Source organism: Zonotrichia albicollis, chromosome 12 (assembly GCF_047830755.1).
Source record: "Zonotrichia albicollis isolate bZonAlb1 chromosome 12, bZonAlb1.hap1, whole genome shotgun sequence".
Lineage (NCBI taxonomy): Eukaryota > Metazoa > Chordata > Aves > Passeriformes > Passerellidae > Zonotrichia > Zonotrichia albicollis.
Window position 1 is genome coordinate 8296141 of NC_133830.1, and position 9327 is coordinate 8305467.

Below are 9327 nucleotides of genomic sequence, written 5' to 3' on the forward strand. Positions count from 1 at the left end.
AACAAACCAACATGTTACATTTTTAAAAGTAAAGTATTTCATTTCAGCATCATCCAAATGAAGCTTGTAGCTTTTTCTCTCCAAAATCTTTTTGGTGTGTAATTCAGTTTTAAAAGGAAGAATGAAAGGGATTTTTTTAAGGATCAGACCACATACAAAGTAGCTACAGCATCCTTTGGTTAATCCAAAAATGATTCTGAAATTGCAGCCATGGGTATCCCCTTTGAAAAATGAGGATAACTGGGGAGAGACGGGACCCACCTCATGGAATGGGGCCAGAAGAAGCCAATATCCTACTGGGGACAGCAGTCAGTGAAATCCACAGGGACTGGATACTGAAGCCCACAGGAGAGCAGGTGGAGGTAGGGAGGTAGAACATGTGCAAGGGGAAAACCCTGAAAAGGACCTGAGCTTCTAAATTACATAAAAATCAATTAAAACCACAGATAACATTTTGCTACATTGCTTTCTTGGGCAGTAAATGACTGTAGCTGTCATGAGGAAGGAAAATGAGGATGATGGGAGGAGAGGCAGACAGTGAAGCAATTAAAACAAGTTTTTTTCCCAGAAAAGATGTGGAGAGCTGAGAGCCAGGTTCTGACTGTGTTCCTGGGAAAGTTCTGCTTTCTGTCCCAGGGTTTCCTGCCAGAGAAGAGATCACCACTAATGTCACAGAATGTGTCACAGCTCTGCTCAGAAAGCTGGAAAGCAGCAGCCAAGGCTGAGGGGTGCCCAGACCTGCCATGCAAACAGGAGCTGTGTGAGAGCAGCCAGGTCCAGGACAAGGTTCCCCAGCAGGAAGGGACTGTCCTGGAGCCAGTCTGGGGAACCTTCCTGGTGCCAACCTTACAGCTACGGTAAGGTCTTCATTCTGGTAGACTTTTAAGTATTTTCTTGTATCTTTAGCATTGCTGCATCATATATAACTGTACTTTCATGCTTGGGTAGCAGCAGTAATAGATCAGCATCAATATTTCTTGCATCTAATCTCAGGAGAAAAGGTTTTATTAAATCATTAAATAAAATTGTCACGTGGTCTGCCTTTACAAAATCATAAAAAAAAGCTCAGATTTAGAACTGAACCACCAGTGGGAAAGAGTGGGAAAACAGTCATGAGCACTGTCCCAGAGCAGCTGAGCTAGATGGTGCCATACACAAATTCAAGACAAGAAGAGAGAAAAAGAAAAGCAAAACAAAAGATCCTTTTGAATTAAGCCTTTTCTCACCTCTAACAAGGCTCTAGAAACAGCACCAATCAATCCAAATGACACTTTAGTATAGAGATCTATTATATTCCTCAATGATCATATGGCTTTATATGTTATAATTTGGTTCTGAATTATGACCTACATCAATTATAATTGAATGCTGCTTCCCACTCTACAATCAGACTGTGATGAGAACAGAAAGGCAGTGGACATTAGAGGATTACTATCAGAACAACCTAATTTAATTAAGGAGGAGATTTATTAAAATGGTAACATTAACAGGTGTTTTATGAGACTAATAATTAATAAGGTTTCTGTAGAACATTAGTAAGAGAAATAGACAATATGCACTGGCAGCAGAACTCCCTGTAATGGGATAACAATAAAGCATTAGGAACTGCAGATAAGACATTGTGATAATAATCTGATACTGTAAATTATGGTTTGAAAAGGATTAAATATCATTACTGCAAATTAGTATTTATTGCAAATTAGTATTTATTTAATCTCCAGCAGGCCTTTGCACACTGCCTGGAGGAAAGGTGGGCTGTGGACAGGCTCTCCAGCGGGGACACTTGATTTCTCCTGAGCCCCACTGCATTGACTTGGGACCTGCCAACATAGCACTAACACTGCCAGTGTCCACCTAGGAAACCACACTGGGGCTGTGAGGGAGAATTTCTTGACAGTGAAGTTCAGCAACTGCATTTTGAACTTTCTGAAGTTACCTTCAAGCTCTGGACACAGCCCCAGGCTGCTTCCCAAGCTGCAGGCTCAGATGTGGTCCCAGGGCCAGAGGTGTCACCTTGGGCTCCAACTCTCCCAGCACACAGGACAGAAATGTGGAATGGCAGGGCTGATTTCTCCCTTCCCATCGCAAAACCTGCAGGTACAGCAAGAGGTGAATTCCAGAAGCATGAGGAGGGAAAGTGGGGAGTGGGGAGAAAAGCAGGAGGGAGGACTCTGCTCTCACAGCACAGAGCAGTGCCCCAGCTCACTGAAGGGAGTGGAGAGAGAAAACAGCCCCAGGTTCTTTTCTGGAAATGAAGGGGCTGAGGGGTTTTGCCAGGGTTACTTAGCAATTTACTGTTCATGTTAACACCTTTCTTAGCTCTAGGCTTTAAAAAGTTTTATCCCAGCCCTGGCCCTGGCGGCCCCCAGGTAAGAGGTGGGAAACAGCCACAGAGCACTTTCTCTAAACAGCTCCAGTCCCTGACACAGTGATGGAAGAGGATATTAGCAATGGGAAATTTTTTCAAGGCCAGTACTTTAATGAGCTCCTAAATAATGACTTTATCTTAGAGGCACACTCAATACTCATTCAGCATTGCACCAGAACAAAACCACTGCCTGACTTCAGCCAACAGCAAACCAGTCCAGAGGAAGCAGGGATGGGGCAGGGCACTCCCCTGGCTGGGCCCAGGGTGGGAAAGGTCCCTGGTGTGGCAGAAGGTGGAGTGGGCTCTGTTCCCCCCTGCCAGCTGAGCTGCCACTTGTCCTGCTCACTGCCACCTGTCCTGCAGCAAGGCAAAGATGCCCAGGCTCTGCTTTCCCACTCTTTCCCTCTGATGGCTCAGTTCTAAAGCTGAGCTTTTTTTTATTATTTTGTAAAGGCAGACCACGTGACAATTTTATTTAATGATTTAATAAAATCTTTTCTCCTGAGATTAGATGCAAGAAATCTTGATGCTGATCTATCACTGCTCCTACCCAAGATTGAAAGGGGATGTTCATGCCACCTAAAGTCTGAGCTATGCTTCTTCCACTCTTAATTGGCATCTGATGGCAACAAGCACAGTTTGCAGAGCAATGGAACAGTGTCAAACAGGTGTTACTTCCCCTCTTGGGTGCAGAGATGCTGATTTTGGACCAGATCTCAGCTCCTTCTTTGCTCAGGGATGGGTGGGATTTGCTTTTTAATCAGGCTGAGCCAAGGCAGGAGGCCTTAGGCTTTGCTCCTGGCACCCAGTCCAGCACTTTGCCACAGTCCTCTTTCATGCATTGCCCCCAAATGGGTTTGGGTCATTTCAAACATGCCCCTTAATCAGTTTTGCTTCTGGGAATCATTCTGGTTAGTACACCTCAACTGGACAGCTTCGATAAAACTTTTCCCTGTTTTTTGTTTCCAAGTTCTGGACTACAAACACCTTGGAGATTAATGCCTAACCCAACATGAAATATTGTCTCTGCCAGGGCTTGGGGATTTCCTGCAGGAGACTATTTCCATTAAAATTTTCCCAGTCCAGAAACAGACTCTGGACATGTAATTTTTATGGTTCTGGGACTCTTATGAAAGCAGATTGGTAACTAACCTGTCTTGAAAGAGAAACCATCCAGCAGCCTCTGGAGCTCTCATACATCTACTTTCAAGTTTTATTTCATTTTTAGCAGCATCCTTTACTTGTGTGTGTTCACAGAAGCCCGAGCTGGAGTGATGGGAATACCTTGTTTTCCCCAGCAAGCACCTTGTGGGGAGTGGAGACTGAGAAATGCCTCTCTCCAGTGCAGTGTTACAGATCCTGGAAGTTCACAGCATGTAACAAAATCTCCATCCTGTTTTTCATAGCCAAGAAAGGACTTCCAGGCATTTTGAAGGACTCAGGTCCAGCTCCCACTTCACTGACTGGCTCTGTGAATCCAAACCTCATGAGGTCCTTTGAAATTCCCACCTGTAAGATGCACACCTTTTGTGACTATCAATTAGCCAAATGTCTTCAGTTTCACAGGAATGCTTTTTTCAGTTGCTTTGTATCATGAATTACATAAAGAACAGGCTGGGGCTTGTTTCAACAGACAGCAGCCCTGTGCCCTACACAAATAACCTGTTCCCACCTACAACCCAAAAATTCCTACCTGCTTTCAAAGGCTGCACCCAGCTGTGCCAACAGCAGGAATCCTCTTGGCTTCACAGGCATAGACAGGGCTGCAAGAAATACCAATGACATATTTCAAAGGAAAAAGGTGCCCAGGCTATTCCCTCCATCCAAGGGAGTTCCTCTGTGCCAGTTTGAGCAAAATCATTGCAAAAGCAAAGCCTGCTTTCTTCCCTGGTACTGCTATTTAAATTACTTCTATGGGATGCCAATGTCAGTCACTGAGTTTTAATATTACCACGGCAACATTACAGGAGAATGAGTGCTGAATCAATAAAAAAATTAAGGAAATACAGTTTTTATTACAGAGTGATATTTGGAATTGATCCCTCAGGCTTTCCAGTCGCCTCAGTTTTGTTTTATATGCCCGTGGATGGAGCATTGTTCAAAGCAGTTTGAATGCAGGAACCAATCAGTTGTAATCTAATTTTAAATGGACCACAAGCAAACTGAGAAAATAAAGACAGGCAGGGGCATCATGTTGACAGATGTGCCCATGGTATATTGGAACTCTGCTCTGCCTAACTAGGAGAAATACTTTCTGAAATTGCTTTATCTATGTATAATGTCAATAACAAGAACAATAGGGGGGAAAGCTTGGTTTCTGCAGAGACATGAAGAATAAATTTATAGGAAAAATGGTGAAAAGAAAAAATAATGTCATCTCTTCATGGCTTTACTTGTAAAATGGCAAACTAACAGCCAGCAAGTGCATGAAAAGCATAGAATAAGCAGCATGGATGTTTTACTAGCTCAAGTTAACAAGAATTTCTCTCTGAGGCCAAAATACAATTGTTCCTCCAACTCCTCAGGCGAAGGGGCTACCATTTACCTGGAGGGAATGTGGACAAACAAAGAGATGGTGACAATCAGCAGGTAGTTACACACAGCACTGTGTGCACCTTTCTGCACCTTCACCTCACACTGCAGTGCTAATTAATTTCAGCTGCTTTCTCCTGCTATTTGCAATTATGATTTCCCCTCTCATTTCCACCATCAGCAGCTCTCACAGCTGACCCTCCCCTGCTCCATCCAGCCTGCAGAGCTCCAGGGAGCAGCTCCTGGGGTCCCAGAGCAGGGAGACAGCAGCACTGAGCTGCCAGCTCTGCTCCCACAGCCAAACCCTGACCCCCAACAGCCCCATCCTCAGCACGACATATTTGTATATTTTGTATATTTATGTATTGATAAATACACACATTTGTATATTTATCAATACATAAATAGCAACATTGGGTGTTTGAAGCCTCAGCCCCTTCCTCACGAGGGCTGATGGTCTCTCCCAAGTCCATCTCCTACTGCCAGCCCCTGAGAGTGATGTGCCCACTTATCAGACCGTGGCTCAGCTTGAGCTAATTCAGATGGATTTTCCAGATCATTTATTTAGCTGGGTAATCCAGCTAATTTCAGCTCCTGGCCCTTCCTGAGTCAACAGCTTTTATTGGTCCTTTACTGAATTTGCACCTTTTACCTCTTTATCAGCCATGGCTGTAATTCCTACTCTGTCCTGACTAAAACAGCTGTATTTGCTTCCTACACATAAAGAAAACAGAATTAGAGGATTTTCTTTAAATTTAAGACCCTGTTAGTATAGGATGCTACCATGGTGCATGGAGAGCTGTCCCTCTGAGACCCCTGCAGACCTACTGAAATACATCCACCATGATATGAGGAAAAAGTTACATTACCACCGGGGCTCAACTTCAGGAAACACTTTGGAAACTGATAACTTTCTAACAGAAAAAAAATACAGTGGTTGCACTGAGGTGGTTCAGCAGTCAATCTCCCTGGATCAAAAAACAGATGAAGAGAATGAATCACCAAGCTAAATATTCATCATGGATTCACTGCTAGGAATCATGGCCACATTTCATTCTGCTCTGCAGATACCTGCTTGACCATTAATGCTGGCTGCTGATACTCCAGAAAACCAGCAAGGCAAAATATAAACTGAAAATGCTTTTCAGGCAAATAAACTGAGTGAATAATAAACAGGAGACAAGGAAAACAAATAAACAAACAACCCTTTCAACCATGAAAGAAGGTTTCTTTAAAAAGGAAAAACACCCAATTAAAATGAAAGCTGTAAAAATGCTTTTAAATGCAATTACAAATGGAGAAGTCATGGCTGTGATCTCAAGAAACAGATCAGCAGCAAGGAAGAGCAGACAAGAAGAAAAAAGGAACCTAAATGTATCAATGTAAATTCTAAAACTTGTAGAATAATAAAAGTATGGAATCTTAATATAATAGCATGATATTAAACCCTAGCCAGATTGAAAATTTCATAATAGATGAGGATGGAAAAATTGTCAGACATGATGCAGGAAATACAGAAATAAACTACAAACATTTCTGCCCTGTATTTAAAATGGTGGAAAAATTGTTCATCTTTTACAGAGACATGGCAACAATTTCCATCTCAATAGTAACAGATTTAAGTGGATATTAAATATAAACATTTAAGTATGAGACTGAATAATTCGCTCTGCAGATTATCAAAATAATTGACAAAGATCCCCCTGGAGCAGCCGCATTTTGAATCATCTGCATTCAATGAGGAAGCCTCAAAGAAAGTCCATGAAATTCAGGACCACCCCCATACTGAGCAGCAGGGTGACCACAGCACGCATCCCCTCCATCCCCAGGCTGGGGTCTCATCCCTGCCCTTCCCCAGACCAAAGAGACACTGCTGCGTTATTTCTTGGCTTTGAAAACTCTGCTGCCACTTTGGTTTCCCTGCTCCCCAGCCCATCTCAGAGGATGTTATTTGTTAAACTGATCCTACTTGAGAGAGTGAGTATATTTTGATTGGATTTGACTATCACATCTAAACCTCAGAGCACTTGGGCTGGCCAGGAACATAAGTACAATTAGTAGTAATAAAAAAATAAAGCAAAGCTGCACTTACTCAGTGCAGAATGCTCTTTAAGCCCTGGCCAAACAATTGCTTTTGCTTTGCTTTCCTGCCTGCTGCTTTTGCAGCAGATGCTCTTCAGAGGAAAAGCTGTATCACCCTCACCCAGAGCCCAGGTTTGACTTTACTCCACGTTTGCTCTCTTGCTTAAGTTATGCCAGCCCATCTGCAGGCACATCTAATCCTCTCGTTAGCGAGCTCCTGGTAGCTCAGCTCTGCTCTGCTGTGCTTCACATTACACAGATCAGCCAAGTATTGATGCAACATCACTGAGGAGAATCTAGATTTTTTATTTTTCCCTGTGCTTTCTTCTTTGGAAACTTAAAATACATGCTGGAAATAATTTCAAGGGCTGCTGAGCATTGCCACTGGGGGAATGCAAGGGGCTTTCAATACTAAGACTTAAAGACAGTTGGAAATTTGAAAGCGGTTACCTTTGAAATTAGATTTTGAGGTTAAATTCAAAGAAAACCGTGTAGCTTTTCCCAATCCCTCAATCCATGCAGTGCTGCTGGCAGGGGGTAACAAAAGCTCCTCTCTCTTGCTGGGTTCTGAGCCCACTGTGTCTCACCCCAGAGCTCATCTGTGTGGGGCCAGGGAGGCCAAACCAGCCCTGCAAACCCACCTGAGAGGAAGGTGCAGCTCAGCCCACGTTTGCTCAATGTGCAAACAAAACTCCACATTTCTCCCAAGCCAACTCACCAGCAGGGGCAGGATGGTGGGGGCTCATTCCCACATCTCCATCCCTCCAGGTCCTGGCTCACCAAGGACAAACTCCAGCCACCAAACGCTGCTGCAAGTCCTGTGGTGCTGTTTTCCATCTCTGTTTCAAAAGCTCCAAAGGAAGCCAGGAAGCCAATTCTTTCACAAAGAATTGACACTCAAACTAGGCAAAGTAGACCAAAAATATTATGAATGCAACAGTACAGATAGGAAAAATACAATGAAACTTGCTAAATTGTACAGAAGTCTTCTGTGGTTCAAAAACAGGAAAAAAATTAAAACCAGTTATCCTCAGCTCAGACACTCCCTACAATCCATTTATGTGAATTCCCAGTGCTCCCTGGCTCTCTGAGGCACAGCAGTGCCCAGCTCCTGTTCAATACAGGAAAGCACTGCTGTATCAAAGGGGAGCTGGTCAGAGCAGTCTTTGGCCAGCAAGTTGTGTTTCCCACTTGGTACAAATTTCCATTCATATGATGAGAGTTTTACATTACAAATTTTCACATTTCATCCTCCTGTAACCTGAATATAGCCACATTTGCTTCTGTGCCATCTCCACTTCCATGCACTGAGTGAAGGACATGTGCCAAATCATCCTCATGGAGAGGTCACTTAATTTTGGTTTGTAAAGGCAAATCTCCTGTGAACTCCATACTTATCAATCAATACATAAATAGCAAAATTAAGCCCCATTATTCTCATTTGCCACAAAATTAAATTAATTAATTAGACATGGGAAAAGTGCTGATGTCTGCCAAATTGTTATTTCCAACAGATAAAAACAAATTGAGGAATGATGTGCAGACAGAAGAAGAAAATTAGCTTTCCATCCAGCAATGCAGTGAACTATAACAAGGAAAACTGTAAATAACAATCAGTGGGCCAGACTTCTGCATCTGAACACTGAGACAAGAGGAACATAATCTTTGTTGTAGAGGAAAAAAACACTCTGAAACAATCCCCTTGTTTTTGCAGAACAGAAAAGGCCCTGGAGACTGCTAACAACAGGCTTCAGCAAGAATGGTTCTTTCAAACTCTGATTTGCAAAAGGACTGCTGCTTTGTAATTATCATGAATGGTTTTTGCTAAACATCTCAAAGGAACAAAAAAGAGTGCAAACATTTGGAGACAAGTTGTGACCACTGGAAGTTCTTGCAGGTGGCTGAACAATGGTAGGGAGAGAGACATTTAAGGACTCAGGGTTGGGAAATAGGGAAAAATTGAAGCAGAGCATTGGAGAATTTGGAGAGTTCAGCATTTTCTCCTGTCCTAATGAAGATGCATCAACAGGCTGGTTCTGAAGTTACAGTCATAAGACAAATGCATCATTGCAAGCAGTGTTTGAAAGACACTTGCAATTACAGCTGCTCTGGAACAATGAAATATATACTGTTCCTTAAATAAACTGAAAAAATGATAACCTCTTTTAACTGTCGTGGTGTAGTAGAGAGATCTTCATATCTTCCTTAATGAGATTTTTATTGCCAGTGTAAATTTGTCTTGAACTGAATTTTTGTCTTGGGAACTCTGAATTATGTTATACCAAGTTGTTCCTGGTAAGCATGCAGGCTTGCACACATTTTTTGCTGTGAAAATGGCTCCTTCT

General features: G+C 42.7%; 1 long non-coding RNA gene across 1 annotated transcript; it reads right to left on the reverse strand.

The window, feature by feature from the left end:
* Nucleotides 1-2937: 2937 nt before the first annotated feature.
* On the reverse strand, nucleotides 2938-7879 carry LOC141730694 (uncharacterized). The gene is made up of 3 exons (XR_012582306.1): nucleotides 7701-7879; nucleotides 4062-4131; nucleotides 2938-3877 (listed from the first exon to the last, which is right to left on the reverse strand). It is a non-coding gene; the product is annotated as an uncharacterized LOC141730694 (long non-coding RNA).
* Between the last annotated feature and the right edge of the window lie 1448 nt (nucleotides 7880-9327).